We start from the raw sequence: 24,446 nt of genomic DNA, 5'->3' as shown, positions 1-24,446 counted from the left end.
GGGATGTTCCCACTAAAAAATGTTTTTATATGAAAGATATGCCTGACTGCTTTAACTGTACCTCTGCCTATGCCATTTTTGAGGAAAGTGTTTTCTACAAAAATAAGCTAGAAGTTTCCAGGCAGGAAAAGAAGCTACAACCTCACCCATCCTCTACTGGTTCCCATTTTGAAATATCACACAGTTCCTAGCTCAGCAGCACAGGCAGAGCCCTGTTATTGAACACAAACATGGGTTCAGCTTTGTCATGCAGTGCACATAGGCTTCCACCAGCCCGATTCCAACACTTCTCAGAACTGTCATTTTCATATGCAAGGAAATAATTTGGATACATATTTGTGGCTTCTTGTGGTCACATGCAAGCTCATTGAGCTCCAGACTGAGTTCCAGACTGAGATAATGTTGTGTATCCACACTAGTGCAGACCCCACTACAGATAAACAAATCCAGCTTTGCAGTGTGGTATATATCCAGATTCAGTGTCATCTACCATAGTTACACAGATTTTCCATCTTCTAGCAGGGATAAAGTGAATCCACATCCACCTGGAGGACAGCAAGACCAGAATTGTATCTGCTTACAATATCCAGTGTAAATACACACCAGTCATCAGGAATACATAAGAGGTGTTATGAGAGCAGTCTGCTCAAAACTGAATATGTTATTTGAAGAAGCTAATTGAGAACTTGCTTTTGCAGAAACATACATTCAAGACATCTAGATGTTTCTTCATTACAAATAAATAAAAATGCACTCAAATGTCCCCGTAAAACATGTACACTGCAGTGGCAGAACTGCACCTTTTAACTGCTTTAATAAATACTAGCTCCAAGTTTGTGGCTCCAATTTCAGATCTGAAATCTTGTCTGTTCTTTGCAGGTGGATCAGCTGGCTTAATTAAAGATACTGCTTTGTTCATATCCTTGACAATCAAAATTAACATAATACTGTTGTTATAAATATTATGCTGCCTGATGGTTTTCAGACACTTTTCAGACATCAATGAATTTGCAATGAAGTCATGCATAGAGTTATGAGAAGACAGCTCTTTAAAGCCAAATAATTCTACAGTAAAAGATACTTACACTCCTTCACTCTCCTCTCAAGGTAATGCACTGTGTACATTCTTAATCTTTCTGCTTCTCTTGCTAGTTAACAATGACCTGCTGTCTCTGTGCATAAAGATTAAAACTTGAATTAAAATATTACTCAGGGACTTCAATTATCCACTATGGATTTGCTGCCCCTGGACTTGACCCACTCCCCCAGCAAAAAATACTTACAGTGAAAAAAAAATATCAAGCTGGGACAGGGCTGCCCATTTGGTCCCTAATACCATCTGGGAACATAATGACTCAATTCATTTTGCCCTCAGATTAATGGAGCAAGCTCAAGTATTATAAGGAGCACTTTAATTCCCTCTGATGTTTTCATTATGAATTCCTTTGTGGCAGAACTCATTTGCAATAATGCATATGTAATTTTGGAAACCAAAAGGAAATCCTGTAGCCTTCAGGACATTATTAACCTGCAGAAATGCTGAGGCACATGTAAAACTCAAATATGCTAGCACCAGCAACCTCTTGAAACATTTCAAGAATAAAACTGGTAAGTAAAACTGCATCTTTCTACTTGGAAGTTAAAATGGCTGAATTAATAACTATTAAAACCCTAATGGTATTAGTGACACTTAAGCTGTCTGTTCAGATAATTTCTAAGGATTCAAAGATATACACTGAAATAGTCTAAAAAAGTTCCATAAGTTTATTACCTACAGATATTTGGAAGTGAATCACCTGAACCAGTTACAGACTTCCCCTTTCTCCCTTTCTCTCTTTTTTTTTTGCATGGTCCATGATATGTTTTATTTAACAGTGTTCATCGGCCATAGATAAGAGACCTGATATTTTGCCACAGCAAAAAAATCAGTCTTATTTGGCTTATGTTTCTTTTAACAACTACAGACACACTGCTGTACTTTGAAGCCAATGTTGTCTCATTTGATGCGATAGGTCCACGACTATTGTCTCCAGTAGCTTATGGAGCTATATAAAGTAGTCAGTGTCAGATTTCACTTTGAGGTGGTGCCGCAACTCTTGGATTGACTTCTTTAATTCTCTGTAACAGAATAAAATATTTTTCTGTGTAAGATTCACAGTGAATGTAACCAGGGTCATCTGCTAAACAGTGGCTGCAACCCCCATCTGCTGTGTGGCAAGTTGGGAAGTAGTAGGGACTACAAGAAACCAGAAGCATCACTAAGGAGTTTATTTTAGTCTGCTTTTGTCAACTTTTTGGTAGTAAAAATCAACGTATATACCATTTGTTGTTTTGAACCCACAGGTTTGTGTAGAGTAAGGTATCAATTGACCCTTGGGATCAGACCCAGAATAATAAAATAAGAATTCCTCTGGTTCAGAGCAAGAATCCATCTAGCTGAAGGACATAGCTAAGGAGGTGTAAAAACAGGGAAAGCATATAACATTCTCTCCTAATTGTCCTGGTTTCAGCTGGGTTAGAGTTAATTGTCCTCCTAGTAGCTGGTATAGTGCTATGTTTTTGAGCTAGGTATGAGAAGAATGTTGATAACACTGATGTTTTCAGTTGTTGCTAAGTAATGTTTAGTCTAAAGTCAAGGATTTTTCAGCTTCTCACGCCCAGCCAGCAAGAAGGCTGGAGGGGCACAAGAAGTTGGGAGCGGACACAGCCAGGGCAGCTGACCCAAAGTGTCCAAAGGGGTATTCCATACCATGTGATGTCATGTCTAGTCTATAAACTGGGGGGAGTTGGCTGGGGTGGGGGGACCACCACTCCGGGACTAACTGGGCATTGGTCAGCGGGTGGTGAGCAATTGCATTTTGCATCACTTGCATATTCTAATCCTTTTACTATTGTCATTTTATTACTGTTACCATTATCATTATTAGTTTCTTCTTTTCTGTTCTATTAAACTGTTCTTATCTCAACCCACGAGTTTTACTTTATTTTTTCCTGATTCCCTCCCCCATCCCACTGGGTGGGGGGGAAGTGAGTGAGTGGCTGCGTGGTGCTTAGTTGCTGGCTGGGGTTAAACCACGACACTAATATTCTCAGGTTCAAACTATTTTCATCCAAGGTATTTCCTAAGCTTGACATAGTGTGTCTGTTTGGTAAATCTCAATGGATCTTTTATCTAAGTACTTTTCCAGTCATGCTTCACATCCATTACATCCACTCAAGCTTCTTGTGTTCATAATGTCTTTTGCAAGGATTCACACAAGGCTGCTATCTGTTGACTGGATAATCACCTGGTTTTGCTTGGTTTGAACCCAGCTCCTACTAGGTTTTTTTCCTGTGTTTTGTGTCAGAGGAATTAATCTTTCTCTGCCCACTTCACACCATTCATAATTTTGCAGTCATCTGTTTTACGTACCTAAGTCATCTCTTCCAGATTGAGGAGCCCTAGCCCATTCAGTCATTCCTCATATGAGAGACAGGCCACACATTTGATTGTGCCTGTTGCCCTTCTCTGAACCTGCACCAGTTCTAATGCATCCTTTCTGAGACAAGGGGACTAGGGTGCACACAATATTCAATATGAAGGCAAATGTGAATGTGTAGAGGGGCATAATTCATCTTTGGTGTCCTATCTCCAACTGCACTAGAAGTCTGAACTGAAAATGCAAGAATCCCCTGGGAGACAAATGTGAAATAATTTGTCCTTTACCTGTTATCCTTTATTCCTGACAAAGTTTAGCTCTCGGACATGAGATAAAAACAGTTTTACAGTTCCTTTTGCAGCAGTGCTTATATAACTGCAAATACTACTCTTACTAATAGTAAATATCTAATCTCACTAGGAAAGTTTTTAAATTCTTGACCGTAAGAGTGTCCTGTACCAATGAGTTCCACAGCTGGTTTTGTTCACACTATGCAAGAAAGTATTTCCAAATACTGGCCTTAATTTTTACAGGTCGCTGTAGGATTGCTTATGGTATGCCATGTGAATGGATTTTGGTTTTTTGTGGGTAGCAGATAAAAATATATATGCAATACTCTCAAAATAAGGAAATAAAAATTAGAATTGGAGCTTTCCTAGAAATTAGTCCAATTTTGGCATCATTAACTATTTATAAGAAAGCTTTTATGTTAGAATAAAATATTTTATTTTCTTCCAAGCATTGTAATTTACATTATTGCCATTTTGAACTTCTGTAATACACAGTAGAAGTAAATACTTTGATTGTCTGTCTGTGTGTGTGTTAAGGACTACCTTTTATTAAAATATGTCGCAGAAACTCCTAACCCAAAACACTGCAATATAAAATCTCTTACTGAACTGATCATAACATCAAAGTCATTAAAAATATTCAAAGCTTAATTTTAACTGATCAGAAGATAACCTCAAATGTTCATTTTGTGATTGTGTTTGACTGTTTGACCCTGTACAAGCCTCACTTGCCCTCCTACTTCATAGCAAACCATTTTTCAAAGATATACTTGTTGGGACTGGCTCCATGAGCCCAAGAAATGTCCAGAATACTTTTCTCTGACTTCAATATTCCAGAAGGTGGATTAGGAGCAGTCATCAGTGAAGGTCCTTGAGAACTAGCAATGAAACTTGAAAGAATTTGGTGTCAGTATGCTGCTGTAAATTATTGGTATAGGAGACTCAGACTGACTTCTGAACTCTGCAGCTATGGTTCAAAATAGTGAATATAGTGGCATTCCTGGCTTCTGAATGTCTTGTACAGCTTCTTTGGTGCCTTGAACAAACCAGTGCAACATGCTTAAATTCACCTATAATGTACATCGCTCCTAAATGCATGTGGTCGATGCTGTACTGTTTCAAAAAACAGTCCAAAATCCTTTATAGGAGGTCAACATTGGGCGTGAAACTACATTAAAATGTAAACATTGGAACAGTAGGGCAAGAGACACAAAGACAAAGGAGCAGAGCCTCATTAAAATCACTGCTTCATTTTTATTTCTGGAGTACTGGCTGTTTCAAAGACTGTTTGATGAAAAATAAACAAGACTTAACCTCCAGAGCCTTGTGCTATGATTAGCCATTATCTCCACAAAGAAGATGTAATATAGTTCTGTCCAAAAAGCTGGTGTTCTAGTTCACATAAAACTTCATTTTTCTCAAAAGCCAGTTTAACTCTGACATCCACATGAAATGGAAACCTTCCCAAACTTCCTGTGAACTGAAAGCCCTCCCAGATCTCAGTTGCTGAGTCATGCTCAGAAAGCACATGACCTGGAGTGGCAATCACAGCATCCCACTTTAAGTGCTGGTAGGTCACACACTCTCTCTTTATAGCCAGTGGTGAGAAACAGGCCCTATAAGGCACAGTTCATGTATTTTGGGTTTGGGTGACTCATGCCCTAAGACCTTGTCGTGGTTTAACCCCAGCCAGCAACTAAACACCATGCAGCCGCTCACTCACTCCCCCCCACCCAGTGGGATGGGGGAGAAAATCGGGAAAAGAAGCAAAACCCGTGGGTTGAGATAAGAACGGTTTAATAGAACAGAAAAGAAGAAACTAATAATGATAATGATAACACTAATAAAGTGACAACAGTAATAATGAAAGGATTGGAATGCACAAATGATGCGCAGTGCAATTGCTCACCACCCGCCGACCGACACCCAGCCAGTCCCCCCAGCAGCGATTCCCCCGCGCCCACTTCCCTGTTCCTATACTGGATGGGACGTCACATGGTATGGAATACCCCGTTGGCCACTTTGGGTCAGGTGCCCTGGCTGTGTCCTGTGCCAACTTCTTGTGCCCCTCCAGCTTTCTCGCTGGCTGGGCATGAGAAGCTGAAAAATCCTTGACATTAGTCTAAACACTACTGAGCAACAACTGAAGACATCAGTGTTATCAACATTCTTCGCATACTGAACTCAAAACATAGCACTGTACCAGCTACTAGGAAGACAGTTAACTCTATCCCAGCTGAAACCAGGACAGATCTCCACTGGCTGTAAAGGAAGCCCAGGACAAGTGACTCAGAAGTCAACATCTACTCTGCAAACATGGTCAGCTCGTAACCTGACCAGACCTGGGCTGCATGGCAGCACGGCTCGAGCCTTTGGCCTGTCTGAACCCATCACAAGAGCCTAACTTGAAGCTGCTTTGCCCAAAAATCCACCTGTGGGCTAGAGCCGCAACATGATGCTTCTTGTAGGCACAGACTGTGTCCATACCAGTAAATGAAGTTGTGTCAGTGAGAGCTGTGGGAACCCAAATGTTTATACTGATAAATAGTTAGAGTCACTCATGGCATGCTTTTAACTCTAACCGGCACTTCCCCAAACATTTTTCCCAGGAAAATGCAACAGCCAGTACAAGGCAAGTACCATTCCTAAAAGGCTCAGTGCTAGCAGTTAAGGGAACAATTACACTTTCTACAGGATGGGGTAGTAAATAATCTGAGCAGTTTGCCTTAATGCCATAAAAGGATCCTGGGTCTGTTTAATTTACAGAATAGTCATAGCAAGCTGGATCACCAGACCTTGTCCTGGGTTTGTCGAGGGCTCACTGAATCCATGATGCTTCCAGAGAAATATTTCAGGCTATTGACACTTACACTTTCTGATGAAAGTTGGGTTTGTCAGACATCCTGGCCATAGCCAGTATCAGATCAGTCACTGTCATTTGGAAAAATTTCTTCTCACTTTTAAATGGGAAAACTGAAATTTATCCTACTTCTGACCCTGAAATTTATCTTAATTCTGACTACAGGGATCATTAATAATGAGGTAGTTCAGCCTCTAGAGTTCACTCAATCCTTGGTCTTATCTGGGAAAGCCAGTAAAAGTGTCAGTCAGCAGAGAGCTGTCCACCAGGAATGGAAATAAATTATCAAATCATTTAGTATTGCTTATTAAAACCATAATTTTCAATCACAACTGACCCTAGCTAAACTGAAACTGGTACCTAAGACTAGTCTTCATTGTTTTACTTTTCTCCTTTCATTTCAAGCATCAGCTTTGAACTGCTTTATCTTAACTCTGTTTTCCACAGACTGAAATTTTAGTCTGGCTTTGACCATAACAGTAGCTTACATCAATGTCTATTTATTATGATGTTTATTCAGGTTTAGTTCTATATCAATTAGTTCAGTCTTCAGGGATGCTGGAGCTGAGACTAAAGTCAGCTTTTTAAAGGTCAATGCACACCCAATCTACAAGTTATTTATACAGAATATTCACAGAAAATTAGTTGCATAAGTGCATGTACTTTTAGTAAACAATCCATTTTATACTGCTTTGAGAAATGCATGATTGACATGAATATGTCTCTTGATATATTAATCTATTGTATAAATACAGAAAGTCATACTTACTGGCAGTAAAATGGCTATAATATGGATGGGGAAAATATGCTAAATAGAAAGCTACTCTCTGTGAGTGAAATTTAATTATTCTCCAGAAGTCTCAATCCTGGCATCATAGAAACCATGCAATCCCTTCTGGATACAACTAAAAATTGTAAAGGCGATACTTTTCCCTTCTAATGGTAAAATGATTTTTACCCAACACTTCAGGTCGGCTCAATCTTTGTGTATCAATTTTCTTAATCTTTGGTTTGCCACTGAATATTTATTAGGGAGAAAGGGAAAGGCTTTTAATTTGAAGAAGCACTGTGTGATTATCTGTCACTGGCCTGTTGTCCCACAGAATAATGCTCAGGAGAGAAATGGTTTGGGAGATTTAAGTGCATTGCTTTTACACTTCAGTCCCAGGAGGATGTTTTAAGTATAAGGAAAAACTTGAAGTGAGTGGAAAACCTCTAGACTTCTACTCACTTTATGCCAGAAAATCTACTCAAGAACTTTCTTCTGTATACATGTCCAGTAATAAAGTTTGTAATTGGTTGCTAAACTTCAAATAATTGTGTTATTAATATTAAGGCTCCACATTAAACAAAAATCAAGAGACAGAAGAAAGTAGGAGATGGTAGATGTATTGATATATTTTATGTTGGCGAGGCATTGGAGGCCTTCAAAGAAGAGGAACAGAACCCGGAGTCATTAGAATGGCAGTAGGAGATGGCATTGATATGCTCTTTCCTGGGAGGTGATAAGAAGCCTTTTAAAGCACTCAATGGCATGCAGAAAGAAGACTGAGAAAGCAGATGTTATGCAGCAACTGTGAGAGCAGTAGGGGAAGAGGGGATTCTGGATGAAGACAGAAAGTCAGGCCAGAAGAAAAAGAGGAAGAAAAATACCTTGTCTGGGTAGCACCACCTTCATATGGACATTTTATGTGTTCTTTCTTCAAGCACTAGGAAAATACTTTAACTGCAAGTTTTCAGTAGTACAGAAAATGTACTTACCCTGTGCTGATTATATTACACCATACTTAGGCACAGACTATGATCAGAGAAAGCATTCCCCAGTTGCTCTTCTCCCCTGTCACATACATGCATCTTACCCTACAGCCTTCTCTCTGGTCACGCTGAGAGAGAAGGTTGGGCGCACCTGTTCACCAGAGGGACCAGGTTTCTGGGACATGGAGGTAAAGCGCTCTCCTATGTGCAAGTCATGCATTTGCAACCCAGGAACATGGTGCATGACAGAAGAAATAACCCCTGCCTGCTGACAAGACCTACAGCAAAGCTCTGCACTATGCCCTATATGGAGCATAAGCCATGCTCTCACTTTTCCAGAATTGAAGCAGGTAACCTAATGGGAATTACACCTGCTGCAAGTGGCCACCTCAAGGCAGCTTTCAGATGCTGACTGATGCATTCATAATGAAGAGCTTGTCTAGCAAGGAACAACAAATAAATGATTGGTATTTGTGACTTCAAAGCACAAGCTGTAAACACCACACTGCTTTCTTGCAGTACATGCTAGAACTCACTGTGTGGTTGCAGTTTTCTTATGCTATTCATAGGTAGAAATAAAGGCATAACTGATTCTAATAAGTGACATTTCTTGCTAGGGTAGGAGGTTTTCACAGGATTATATGCAAAAAATAAAATATAAAATAGAAGCCTTAGATACTTGGCAGAATCCTTTTCTGACAGGGTTGAGATTTCTTTTTTGTTACTGCGTAAGCTGAGCAGATTTAACCTAAGCACAGTTCCTCAGCTTTCTATTTCTCCTGTCACTGCGTAAGCATATGTCATGATCCACTGAGCACCTCAGAGTCATTTACCAACCCCTTCTTAAATCAGTTCTGTAACAGGATTTCCACTGGTGATGCAAACTACATGCTTGCAACTTCATGTTACTAAGGGTGCCTAAGAGTCCTGCCCTGGGCCAGGGCAGAGGGTATCCACATTTTGCTCCATGTGTAAGTATTCACACATGATAGTCCCAGAGCCATAAGGCTGAAAGAAAAAGGAGCTCTCTCTTACTTCTGTAAGAGGAAAGCAGTTCAGTCCAGAAGGCATCATTTATACAAGTTGCAGAAATGCAGGGATGACTCTGAGACGCTACAGAGGGCACCTGGGGACTGACACGTATGTGCCACCCCAGGCTATCAGCCACTCTGCCCTCTCCGTGCCTGCAGTCTCTATGAATGCCAGCAGGACATTGGGCCTGAACCAAAATGCATGGCCCTCAGCAGCGTGTACCTGGTCAGGAGCATCACGGAATGAGCCGCAGCTCTGGGCTGCCTCACTTCTGGCCAGGCAGGAAATACCGAGATGTGTTTGCAACTGAAAAAGGTAAAACCTAGTGAAAGGGGTCAACGCAGCTTAGAAAGAAACGAGGCTGAACGAGGAGCATCTCTGGCTGAACGAGGAGCGTATGCCCGGTGCCAGGTGAGGGACTCAGCCCTAAGGCTGCTGAAAGGCTGAGGTCAGGGGTCATATTTAGGCAGCAGTTCTACAAAAGGAGTGAGGAGTTTGTGGTCTTGCAAGGTGAGCCCTTCCTTCAGTTAAAATCACAGAAACAGGAGCTCCTCTTACAAACAGGTGTACCTTTCTCCAAAAGGCAAGAAAGATGATAATCATCCATGTACATCTCAATTTCTTTGAGCATTTAAACAGTTCCGCAGTTTTAGCAGAATATATCAATCCTATCTCCTAAAATGTTATCTAAACCATAGATGTGAAAACTTTCTGAGGCAAGAAACAGGTCAAGCTTCCTCAGACAGTGGTGGGGCTTCATGACCTGTGTAAGGGAACATTCTGGGCAAGATGGCAACCGTGTCTGGCACAAAGTGTGCTCTGGGCATAGTCTGAGAATATGGGCAAGCTAGACAGGAGTAAACCCAGTTTTGAAATGCTAAAGAAGGAGAGGTATGGATCAGGAAAGAGAGGAGAGAAGCTGCTTAAACGGTTAGCATTGACAAGAAACCTTCACTTGATTACCTTTGGCTACCAACACTAATTCTTGGATTTAGGAATAGCTGTAACTTCATTCTCACAGACACATATGCAGACTCTAGGACAGGGCATTTAAAATAACAGAACAAGGCATGCTTTTACACACACCATTTTCAATCAGTTCTGTTTAACTTTTTTTTTTTTTTTTAAAAAACCCAACAGTTTCTCTGTTTAATGTTCCAGAGGGCTTTCATGGGGGTCTATGGTAACAAAGAAAAGCCTGGGGAGTATGCAGATTACCTAACTCTGTTTCTTTCCTAAAACATGGGCCTAAGTAAGATATTAGGCGAAGTCTTAAATAAAATACCATCTTTATTTTCTAAAAGACCTGTAATTGAACTTAGCCCAACTACTGCTGCTGAAGCTGTAACACACTGGTGTACAAATTGTTGACACATTTTATGCTCATTAACTTTTCTTTAATTTGGAAGATGCCTAGGGCATCTTTCCCCACAAACAGGATAATATATGGTAAATACATACAAGAAACTACTCAGTTCAAGTTCTTTTAAGGGAATAATGTGTGTAATATTACTACATATATTTGATTTTACTGTGTGGATGGATAAAATGTAAAGCCATAGATATTCTCTGTTCTTATAATACAGTTTTTTCTTTGATGCTGCTAAGTCCTAATGTTGCTGACTTCAATACTATAGCAATTATTCATATCATCATACCAATAAACATTGAGCAAGCTTGGTCCTTAAATGCACTCCTCAAAGACATGAAACACGTAATACAATCAGTTGCACATGATCAAGCAGGTGTTTAGTATGGACTTCAATGGCAGCTTGCTTCTCTAGATGTAAGAAGTCTTTGATCTATATATCAAAGCACAGTGGTAATGAGTGCACTCACTGCACTATACCTTGGTAATTCAGCTACATTTTCCTCCCCTGAATGCTGAAGTGATTAAACAGAACTTCAGCAATACTACTAATTAGCAAATTGCTGCCTCAGATTCTCAGCATTTAACTCTTTATTATACATTAGTTCTAGAGCATCACCAACTCTGCTCCTATATGCTGTAAGGTCTATTCATGGTCCATCCTGACACACTAATTGTTAGACATACTGCTTAGACACAGGGTCAGAAAATGAGACAATCTCTTGTTGCTCCATAGCTAGCACAAGCAAGGACCACTGACAAGTCTGTGGATGCTTAATGATAGTGACCAAGCTGGTCAGTGGGGTTACTAAGAACCATCTTGTCTTTCCATGGCTCTCAGTTCCATTGCTTAACCACATCTGTATGGCTTATCAGTGCACCGTGCCTGCCAGAGAGGTTGCAAAACGCTCTAGAGAGCAAACAAAATAGGGACAAAACATGAGATATCACCGTCAGTGTTTTTGAAAACAAAATCTGTATGCTTGCTTCACTCTTATTCCAGTAGAAAGTTAATTTTACACATTGTGAACAAGCTTACTTACACAAAAGATGATTTGGCAAAGTTTAGTCCTAAATTCCTCAGAGGCCTTGAGAATTTGCCTGAAAAAACAACATTGTTTTTTCAAGACTTGTTGAGGGGGATATATATAAAAGCATTATTGATAAGATTTTCCTGTGGTAGCACTAAGAACTAGTTTGACTTGTAACACCAATCAAACTGGTGTAGCATTCTTGACTTTAAGCTAAGACTGATCTGTGTCTTTCGTGAGTCTGTCCTTCACTTACCCTGCACCACCCAATTTGGTACTAGACTAATTTACCATTCTGCAATTTCATTGACACCCTAAATTAAGAGGATTTCTTCAGTATTGGCGTTTTTCATTTCTTCAGTATTCTTCTTCACTTCTTCAATATCAATATACGCTCATCGGTTTTTAAGTTCAGAATGATGGTCCTGATGCAACGTTTTCTTTCTCATGCTTTTTCTTGCTTCACAGCATAAATATTTGGAAGTCGCACATTCATCAGAAAGCGTTAGTATGTCTCTACCACTGTTTCTTTGTATCTGAAGTTTTACTCTTGAGTTCCCTAGCCTTGCTACATGAAACTCAAGTGACACAATTCCCTAGCATTGAAAAGTCCCAGAGTGTTAACAGTTCTAAAGGCAGCAGTATCTGAAATGTGAGCCTCAGGATCTTTAACGTGAAAAGACCATATGAGACACTTCCCACGTACTGTTCTGCGAACCTAACTTGCTCTTTTCAGTTACGTGCTGATGAAGGCTATTTCTTTAAGAAGGATATGCTGTAACAGGTGAAGATTTGTAGTTACAGCTCTGTTCTCCAGATTTGAAAAGAGGTTTTCTCCGTCCTGCATTTGAAACATATACTCAGTGAAACTCACTGAGATATAAAAATCAGCAAAACCCCAATCTGCTAGTGACTAGATAACAAGTGTCATCTATTTCCAAAAGGGAGAAAATAAATTGCAGAGGGCCTCTACTGTAAATCCTTAGCCCTGAAACAGGGTAAGAATTAAACTTTTTCTGGACTGTTTCCTGCCACTTCCAAGTGCAAAACCCTGCACACTGCATGCATTCTGTATGGAGATGTTCTGCTGGAAGTCAGCAAGAGGCAATAAGTTCACTAGACAAATAGCTGAGTCTCCATCCAAAGAATAATGGGTGCAATGCTTCTAGAAGTATATATATATATCCTGCATGTCCCAGAATGGCTTCTTAATATGATTCTTACTTGTTCATACTTCCAATACTGAAAATAAAACAGACTATTTGGAACATGGTGCTACTAAGCATGAACTCTTAAAGTTGACTTTGTAAAGCCTAAATCTGTTAAACATAATATTGTAAGCTTGATTTCAGAAAAGCATTTGGGGTAATTAATTTTCAGGACAGAAATGTAGTCAGGCAAGACTAATAATGACAGCAAAAACCCTCACAAATATGCAAACACAAAGCACTTTTTCTTGTGCTATAAAAGTTCTCTTTCAAAATTTTAAAGTGAGGAATCAAAGTTTCTTGGGGGGGGGGGTTGTGTAGTTAGGAGGTTAACAGAGGAATTTAATGACCATGGTCAAAGAAGATGAAGTAATTCAAAAAAGATCTGTCAGAAAAAAAGATGTAGCTTCTTGCAAGATGCTGTCCAGAAAAATTATTTCTTTCTAGAAGGAAATCATCAAAAAGTTAGAAGTAGACAACATCTCTCTGAGGAACAGTTCAGATACGTGCACTATAAATACAGAAAAGTATTCAAGTGTCAAGTTCCTCAAAGAAAACAAATTCTTCCATAAAGCTTCATCATTCTAACTGACTACAGGATTAGGGCAGAAGTAGCACGTTACAAACACAATTCTCAGAGAAAATCTTGAATCAGTTCAAAACCTCTCACTGTGTTCATTGAGACTACAATTTCACTTTTGAATGCTAGTATTTTATAGAGAACTACCCAAAACCTTATTTACAGCCAGTTTTGGTTTTAAGGTTATGTCAGTGACAATATCAGCTCAAGGACCCTCCAAAATTTCAACTTATTTATTTCTATTGCAATGAGGAAAACATTGTATAGGGTGCTCTACAACTCATGTGGGATAATACAATCCCTGCTGTAAGATAAAGAAAATCAGAAAAGTGACATCTATCTTTTTTTCTTTAAGGGTATGCTAGCATTAAAAAAAAAAAAAAAAATTAGGGTGCATTTTAGTCATGGATAGTTAAACCGTGAATATGAAGAGATAACATTTCAATAAGGTGGATTTCTGTCTAGTCAGCCTCTCATTCCTTTGCTTTCTAGTCAGAATTCTAATGAACTAACTGGTACACCCATAAATTATATATAGGATTAAATGTGCTATATATTATAAAAGACATGTTTTCTTGTTTGAGGTGACTGCTGCAAACAAATCTAAGCTTTGTAAAACTCACTTTGAAATTGATTTACTGATCTCATTTTAAAAGTTGCATGAAAAATATCTGCTTATCATCTGGATAGTGTAGCTCTAATAATAGCATGTTCAAGTGTGGCACATCCAATATTCAAGTCCAATAAAATGAAGAGACTGTGGAAAAAGTACAGAGGAAAGCACTACAGCAAATGAGCTTAACACCTTAACTCCCCAGTTCACAGTCAAAATCTTGCAATTAAACTACCAACCCATTAAATTATTCGAAGCAGAGGACTCAAAAAGCTTCACGCAACTTGCCCGTAGAAGGGCTCTGAACAAACTAACATCACAAGCACTCCTAATTATGGCTGAAATGCCAGATTTAGAAAGTAAGAATATCTCCTGCAGCTGGTGGATTGACAGAAGAACAGAAAAGCTATATGAACAATATCTCAAACTGTCATTCCTGATTTAGCACTAAATGTAATTATGATGGTATGTTAAAAGAATATATCCATGCCCAAAGTCCTTGAGAAATCATATATTGAATAAATCTGGTTGGTGAATTTTTAAGTCTGCCTCTTTGCACCACCTTTAAGTACTGTATGAATCCATCCTTTTATATTACAAAAATACATAAATTTTATCAATTTATTACACAGAATGGAGAGATATATTGAATGTAGCATACAACAGAACAGACTATCCCCTTACTGAGCATACCATGGGAAAATTACTTCAATTTTTAAATTCACTGAAAATCATTATTATTTCCTTTATATCAATGCAGCTGTCAAAATTAGTCAAAGACGACCAAATTTCTCTGAATGACACATTAAGTCCAAGAAGAGGTTCTTAAACCACTGAAATTCTGACTGGCAAATTAATCTGCATAGGACTTCTGGTTTGTCCAGTAGTTACCAAGAAGTTAAGAATTTTTACCAGACCAGATTATCCAGAGTTCATACAAGTTTATTTATGAGAAAAAGTCTGATACAACTGAATAATGATTAAACAAACTGAAGGAACTAATGATTCTGCCTTTAAGGGTGTATATTAGAAGTTGCAAGGTAACGTAGCTGTTTGGTTTTTTATCCATGCATGGTGCTACCAGAAGTATATTGCCAGACTGTTCTTTTTCTTCTAATTCCATAAGGAACTACCAGCTGTTTTGTTTACTGGAAAGGTCAGAGAGGAGATTAGAAGGGATAACAGTGCGTAGCTGAACATTTAGTCATCAAGATGAAAGGTGATGATAGCATTTTCACCACAGCTAAACAGAAAAAAAAAAATGCTTTCTTTTTTTTTTTTTTTTGTAAGACTAAAATTTATACGTTCTGGTGATATTGCAACACAATCCCTTTCCAGTGTGCCCATCTTAACCAGACAGCTGCATTGTCAACTGAGGGCACTGTGTTTCACCATGTGCTGAGTTTCTGTTGTCAGCATGCATGAGCAAGCAGTTTCTCCTGGAGGTAGAACTACATCTAAGCACTGGGAGAAGTGATTTTGTAAGCATCCCTCACAGAAAAGAAGACTAGTACTGGCCAAAATTGTTGGCAAATAGTAGGTCATAAAATAAATGTAGCTTGATGTCAGTCTGGATGGAAGAAGCTGGAAATTGCCTTCATTCCACATTTGGAAAATAGCTTCAGCTGAAGACTGTTGAGAAAAGGGGATATTTTAGAAATGTTGACTCATTCTGTTTTGACATTTCATTTAATGTCAACTTTTATTTTTATTTTGAAATGGCATTTTTCATTCCAAAATTGCCTTTTTCTAAAGGGAAGGTTAACAAACATTTCAACTGACATCTCCAAAGATGCATTTGTTTGAGGTTCTTTCCCCAAACAGCCTTCAAATTTACTTCATTTTTTTTTTTCAACCAAAGCAAAAAGTCTATTACATGATCAGCTTTAATTTAAAAGCTTAGAAAGCCAAAGCCTGTGGAGATCTTTGATTGTGACATCAGAAGATTAGTACAAGAGCATGCCATTTTGCTATTAAAAAGAAAAAAATTCATAAAAGGACTCCTGTCCTGTCCCTCATCTTTTCCTTCCCTCCCACCCCAGAAACTTTCCTCCTTTATTTCAGATCCATTTCTCAGTTCTGTTTGTAAGCAGTGAGATCCGTCGCCAAGCAGCAGTTTAGTTGATATCTTCCTCCTCTCACAGCAAATCCATTAACTCCTTCCATTTATGTTTGCTCTATTCCAAGCTCTTCTCTACCCTGACTGTCATTTCAGCTTGGTGGATGTCTGGACTACATCTCTCCTGGACCCAGGTCAATTCCACAGCCTCTTTCCGAGTGACAGTATGTCCCAGTTCAGCAAGATGTTAATGGTGAACAGTGAAAATAATTAAGCAATCCTAGCATCCATACACATAACTAATTAGTCTAGGAGAAGCAGGAAGCACACAGTATGTTCTGAACAAGTTCTATTAATGAAGAATGGTCTGACGGAGGTGATTCTAATTGCACCATGGTATGTCTAATCTAATTACTCTAATAGTTTATTTGCATTCTAAATCATCTCTATTAGCTCAGATACTGAAATCTGGTGATATCACACAGTGCTAGTGAAATCTAATGAGAACATCTCTCTTCCCTATATGTTTGTTCTATCTGAGCACAAGTGTTGCATTGCTCTGAGTACTAGGCTGGTTGGGAATTCCTTGATGAAAATACTCTTCGGAGTCTTTTCCTTGGGAAAGACCAGTTCATCACAGCAAAGTGTTTCCAGGAACATATTTGAAAGACTCCTCAGGTAGAGAATATCTCTAAGTTGTTCCTTCTCTGGAAAGTACTACTGACTTAACTTTGAGTACTTCTAAGGCTATGACCAAAGAATTATAATCGCATAAGGAGTATTCATCCTTACTCTGATCATTTTTCTTATAAATATATTCTTAACACCAACTCCTAGAATAAGCCCTTGCCAAGCAGGTTTGTGCTTCATTGTAGCAGAAAGAGCAACCTCAGTAAGAGGACCAACACACCACCTACTCTACCCCACTTAAGACTGGTAAAGAGAAGGTGGATGCAGTATTTGAAAGATTCCTGAAGGCAAGTGATGCTGATGGACAATTAGGGAAGGTAACACAAGAGCCTGAAAAGCTATAATCCACACCAGTGGTTGACTGCAGGATATTGCAAACTGCTAGGCAAAAATTATTCGGAAAATTTGAGAGTATTCTGATCCATACAAAATGATCAAGGAAAAAGGGAGGACAGTTTCTTGACAATAAACCAGACAGTCAGACCAGACAGTGGGAGATGACTAGCCGCCACGTAACAAATGATCATGCCAGTCTCAGCCATTACAGGTGGGCTGTTACCAATTATATATAAAGTGTATTGTAAAAATGTGCTTAACTTCATATTGCATTTAAAAAAATCTAATTTTGAAATCAGTGTAGGCAAGAAGTAAAAAAAGTAACAAAAGCAAAGTCCTTCAGTACATCATAAGGGGCAGGGAGATATAATGCAGCTCAAAGGTAAAATAAATGACAGTAATCACAGTAGTGCTGCATTCTGTTCAAGTCACACGTATTCAGAGCTGCATAGCTAAAAGGTGTCATGTCACACTGCAACAGCCAACACTGAAACATCCAAGAAACTGCTAAGAAATGTAGACTGTCAGCTAAGAAACACCACATGAGAGAGATCCCAAAGGCATGTCCAGTCCTGGCAGGTTTATGAGGATTACACATCTTCAGTTGCCCACACATACCCACTTGAGAGACCATTTGAGTGAGAGTCTTTAGTGTATTCCAACTGGTCTCCATGGCTGTGGACACCCCATACAGCTGTATCACAGCTGCCAATCCCCTTTGGAGGTGATCCTGACATGCTATACTAGGCACCTATGTGAACAATGTGTATAAAGCCTCATAACAAGCTGCAGGTCCCAAAAAGGCTAAAATGGTTAGGATCACCAGGAAAGAGTCCCTTTAGGACCTGCCTCTCCATCACTGTTTAAGGGAAGAAGCATGTAGAGAAAGTATTTCCATTTCTGAAGTGAGTGGAAGAACACTGAGACTGGAGGAATCCATTGAGTTACAGTCCTGAGGTGCCTGCAGAGAAGCTGCATGTTCACAGAAAATCAGACTGATGAATATTTCACTGTAGATGGAAGCTCTGCATTCACAGAAAATCAAACTGATGAATATTTAACTGTAGATGGAAACTATGCTTTTGAGGTAGGAATGGAGAACATTACCAGTGTCTTAATAACTAAGAAGAATCTTTGTGTCAACATTGTAAAGAAAAGCTCTGAATGACATTCTTGTTGAGACGCAATTTAATTTGTCATTCCTCTTGCACCATTAACCCAGACTTCTACCATTGACTGCCCTGTCTGTAGCAGAAATATATGACTACCAAGCAGGCGCCCAGTCCCATCTGTCTTCCTGCCTCATACCCTATGTGGTTGGTAGTGTCAGCTACCAGGAATCTGGTTGATCCTTCCAGAAAAATTCTGCCTGAGGTAGAATATCCAAGAAATGTTGTACAACCACCCCAAAAGGTTTTGGACCCCAGAAGCCTCCCCCACACCCAGCTGAATAGGAAGAGCTCCTTAGCTCCTGTATTTGGGCAGTGAAAGAAAATTACAATGGTAAAGTACCTGCAGCCTAAATGCTTAAAAGATTCAAACTTCTATTATAATCATGAGTTAACTGATCGGCATTTTGAAAATTCCCATTAATTGATTTTTTTTTATCCATTTCTATGAGAAGACCCAGATGATCACCACTTATTGTGTCAGACCAGGTTGTTTGAGAGGTAAAGAGGAACACGTACATGTTTTGAATTCCATCTTCTAAATCAAATTACATGGAGACAGACAGCAAGTCACCCTTCAAGATGAAATTCTTAAGGAGCAGATTAACTTCTATAGCTGTTGTGAAAAAAATCTATTACTTTCTGATAAGCATGAGGTCTTATTTGGAAATTATTTACATCAACTGCTTTAACACTCTTCCCATTCATATAATAGATTTCAGTGATAATGCTGCCTCCATTTAAAGTTGATTGACAGTGGATGAGACCCACATTTTGGTTACTTATAATTTCACTAATGGTAACCATTCATTTCAGAGTCTTCCAGCCCTTCTATTATTTTTATTTCAGTTTAAAATCTCTCAGCTTTTCCACGGAACAAAATACTTCATGTTAGTAATATTTTCCAGTCATTGTACTGAGAACCATTAGAGCCTTCCTGCTGTGGAGAAGGCACTTGAAATAAAGTGAAGGGAAACTGTCCTTTGCATCAAGGACATGCATTTTTCTTCTAATGCAAAAATTCATCCAAATTTTCATATTCTAGGCACACCACCCCCCCACACCACTGCCCAAAAAAAAAAAAAAAAAATGTTTGCACAGTCTTACTAAGACTAGCTAGGTAAACTGCAGCAGCTCCTTCTGTAGGTTCCACCTTATTAACACGCCTCTTTCTCTGCCATGCATTTCGCCAGAGAATACCAGAGTTTTACTTCACAAAGACTGCAAGATGTACAGCCAAGGAAATCTAATAAAAACTGTCCATTAAGAAGTTCCAGAGCCAAGGCAAGACTCTCTCATTTGCCCCCAGTCACCACAATGTACGCTCCTATACTATTTTTCCAAAGGATTCCCTGTCGGCAAGATTAATTCATATTGTATAATACTCTTGTTTCTAGGATACTTGTCATGTATTGCAGGAGACAGAAGATGTATTGCATGAAAAGGAAAAACAGGCTAAGGGACTAAAATGGTGTCCTAGATAACTCCATTCTACTCAGATGCCTACTACAGATGCCAAGTAAATCGTTTATCATAGAGATGTTTGGTTGACCACTGTCTTCCTTAGATTTCAAGGTGCATTTTTCAGATGCTTAAGATCTGGCTTGTGGAAGTGCTGAATATTCACTATTGCAACTGAAATTAATCATAACTAAGGTTTTGGAATATAAAATACGTTTTTAAATGCTAAATGCCCTGGAGAAGGAAAAAAGAAAACAAAAAAAAAGAAAACCCCAACACCAGGCCACAAAACCTCTGTTATTTCTGAAGAAGTCCATGAAGTATTAGTTTTATTGTTTCAATAACAACAAGAAAACATAAGCATGGACTTTAGAACTTTCAAGGGAAGTAATTCAAGTCAGGAAGACTACAAAGAAGCTCAGAATGTTAAAATTCTACTTTAAATCATTACTCTGCAAATGTCAAAATTAATTCAAGGACATTAGTCTCATTTTAACTATTTGTCGTAGGGACTGGTAGAAATGAGTTTAGGGAAATGACTGACTTTCTGAAAATACGAGTCAGTAATCTGAGGCCTATTGAAACATGTGTTGCAAACAGACTTGATACTGAAAAATGTCACCCACCCAATATTCATTGAGGAGCTGGAGTCCAGCGGTTTTTTGGCAAAAACACTGACCACTACTACTTCACTTCAAGAGAAACTCAGTTAACTGAGCCGATTATAAGTTATTTTCTCCCTCTGTGGAACAGTTACCAGAAAGCAATATGTCGCACTGTTTCATAAAAAAGGAGCCAATACACCACACCATCCTAAAAGAATCTCTGTAATCTGAAAAGTTCAGTTGGTCAAGAATATGAAAAATGTAATTTTGTTTAAAAAAAAAATAATTTATTTTTTCCACAGGAAGGTTTTTGATTTTTTTTTTCTCCTCTCAGTCAGGAGGAGAAAAGCAAATACATTTCTTTTAGGTTTACTTAAATCTGAATATTTCAATTGTCAAACTGAACTGAGCTACTGCTTGTCTGCTTTAATATACTACCCATCTATCTATGGAATAAAGTCCCCAAGTGTTGATCTGGCAAAGCTGTTTTCCTCCTGATTCAGTGGGAGGGGAAAAAAAAAAAATCAGAATCCTTGTAGGTAATTGAATACTTAAATACAGGTATTTTACAGAAAACATGCGCTTATTTGAGAAAAATTTATTTGTCATAGGGTTGTACCATTTAGTCTACTGGAATTTTATAATTTGTTTTTATATTTGAAGGACAAATATTTCCTTGGTGCTTTAATTTACCAAGTATTAACAATATCACTTAATAGAAAAGCTAATTAAGTTATTAGTTTTTATTTAATGATGTGACAAATAAAATGGTATGATTTATCTCTTCCTGTAGTTATAGGAAATATTGCTTTCTACTGTAGGCATACTGTCAACACAAAAAATACTCACCATACAATGAAAATAGAGTATTTGACAAGCACAAGACAGATCTGGTTTTGTTGGTATTTTAATTATATAGCTTACAAAAAGTCCACCTTCATCAGCTTGGACTTTTCAAGTCCATCTTATAAATCAGCCCCTTGATGGAAATTACTCAGAGACCTACCTGACACAGCACAAACAGCCTACTTCTCAGCTGTTATAAACCAGCATGGCTTAGAGCAGAGGATCATGCCTAGCAAGAAACCTGAAGAGCGTGACAGTATGTTTCTCTAACGCTTTCTCTCCCCATATCCTCTTGATACACCTCTATTTTATTAAAGCAGCAAAATAGCAGCATAAATGTGATCCTTTTTCCTCTTTTAACAGGAATATTTTGATTTACTGCAGGAGTATAGGTGAAATATAAAAAAATGTAGCATAAGAAAATTTTACTTTAATTTCAGTTAGTGGAAGAGGGGAGCTCTGCAGATGGCTGTGTCCACCTAGAAGATGAGTTTTCAATTCCAGATCAATGTTATTCCCTCCCTTTTTTATATGCAACAAAAGAAAAAGAAGAGAAAAGAAAAGCACGTATTTCCACAAGTACTGCCACTGAAAGAGTCCAGTTTCCTGTGGATTTAGATCTCACATAATTTTATATCTCAGAGGCTATCTATGCTGGAGGACAAGTAAGCTCCAAGTCTGCACTGAAAACTTGGTCCTTTAGTACATACATTGGCCACACCTTAGTTTCATGTTAGGATGTGACATCAGCTCATAGCATTGCTTGGATACACTGGGCATTGTAGATACAGTTATGCTTCACTGTTCTTAGTATCTAAAGCAGTGCACATTCCTGCTGTATGCCCCTTATCAGATCTTTCCAGCCAGGATTTCCTGGAATCCTGTAACCTGAGTGCTCATACTATAACCCATCCCTCAGCTGAGCCACTTCCAGAGACTTCCTCCTGTCCTGGCTACCCATTTTCACAAAGCTTTGAGAGCTCAATTACATTTCACGCTTCTACCTGTTTGCAAAATTTGGCTGAAATATTTCATATAACTAATATGAGGGGACAGCTGTTGCTGGGTGGGAAAGCTAGAGAAAAGGGGAAGGTACTAGCTACACTCATGCACATGAAAAGTGCATTTAAAAAAAAAAAGGCAAAATGAACAAAAAAATCCAACTAAGTTCCATACCTAATACATTACATAAAAGCTGCAATGTGTATGCCGAAGAGGTAAAACAAGCTTTACCGTATATTATCAGATAACATGCAGAAACAAACAAATGCATTATTCATGACAAACTGCAATGATTAATGTGTCTCCAAATTCATATTGCTTTTTCTTATAGGTGTAAAGAGATTAGTTTGTTTAAATGCATGAAGTGTAGCTTCACAAAGTTTACTAAATAATTTTAACTATGTCTTCAACATTGGAAGAGTCAAAATTTCCCCTCAGAATGGCTCCACGCTGAACTCATAAAAGTTTGCTGACCTAAAACAATGGAGAACACTATTTACATGCTTCTGAAAGACATAGTGGGTGATGAAATTCCTACACTTATTTTTCAGGCACAGGCATAGAAAATGTTATTTAAACTACTGGTCATTATGGTTTTCTTTCACCTATAATACATAATTACATTATAATATATGTTCTTATTATAGGATACTGAAGACAAAGGAAACAATGTAAAAATGGACCAGGGCACAGACACTGAGGCTTTTAGATACTATCAGGGCATTATGACAATGAGCACCTTAGTGTAAAAACACATCTTCTAGTGTTCTTTTGACCTTATTAAATGTCTTTCCCCAAGATCACAGTCATGTAATGCTCAAGATGCAGCCCTGGTGAAGCCCTTGGTGGTACGCACATTCAAGCCAACTGTTCTATGCCATCTCTGCATATCTGTACAGGTCAAAACTTTTGAAGCAGTCTATCAGATACTGCATCTTAGCTTTTGATCCCTGTAGAATTTTTCAGAGATAATTCAAAGTCTCTAGTCAACCAACATATTCCTGTGGCTGCAGGTAGTTGTTCAGAAACATCACTGTTCCAGTCCTTCATACAAATGTTCCCAACCCCTGAACAGAACATTTTTTGTTATGCAACCTTCTTTGAAATATGCAATTTTGTTACATCGGTCTGGGATCAGCTGATGTTTCTCCATGTTGTGAACATCTAGCATCTTCAATATATGTTCTACCTCTGCTAGCCAAGGCAAACACACACAGATATACCTTAAAACTTCCAAGTACATCCACTACCTTAATTCAAAAACAAAGTCTATTTTCTTTACCCATAGCAATCTTTTTTCCATTGGACATTTATATTAAATCACATAAAAAGCAAGGGCACTGGTTTGCAATGCTGTTAAGCTAACTTCCAACTCAGGGCTTCATTGCTTCTAAATATTATTCCAGGAACTGACCTTAGAGTTTTGTCCTTTTCATTTCTGAACTCAAGGAAAATGTACAGTCTAATGCCACATAAACTGGATTCTAGCATTCACAAAAACCTGCCACATTTCAGACTATAGTAGGATGTTTATTGGCCTCACAGTTCTGGGGATTAACTTGTGTTTTAGCTCTGTTTTCATATACACTGAAAATCCAGAGAGCACTGACATTAACACAATTTGGATTTGAGCAGAGAGACATAAATCTCCCAATGAACTGCAAAAACAAGTGAGGGCCGCGTGACTCCTTGTGAGCAGCTGCAATATCTGCGTTTTGCTTTCAATAGGTGGCTTTTTGTCTCTTCAGTATACTTTCTACAAACTACAAAGTCTTCAGGCCATTATCATGCCACAAAAATAATTATTATTCTGGCTGAAACACCTATATGTAACATCAAAAGACACACCAGGACTTTTGCAACTGGTCATTGTTAACTGATGGTATTAGAGATTGCTCTGTCTACCACAGCAAGTACTTTTTTTCTAGATATCCTCAATTTAAATTGTTCAATAGAAGCGATATTTACCTCTTTTTCCTCAATACTGGATACAAAACATGCAACCTCTGCCTTAGAATAGTTTCTGCTTTTCTTTTTTTGAAAGTGTCGCTGCATGTGCTACGACAGACACATCTCCTGAAACTTGCATTTCAATTCCCCGTTGCCTTCCCCTACGAGCCC

Source organism: Harpia harpyja, chromosome 1 (assembly GCF_026419915.1).
Source record: "Harpia harpyja isolate bHarHar1 chromosome 1, bHarHar1 primary haplotype, whole genome shotgun sequence".
In the NCBI taxonomy this organism is placed as follows: domain Eukaryota; kingdom Metazoa; phylum Chordata; class Aves; order Accipitriformes; family Accipitridae; genus Harpia; species Harpia harpyja.
Note: the sequence above shows the minus strand (reverse complement) of the source record.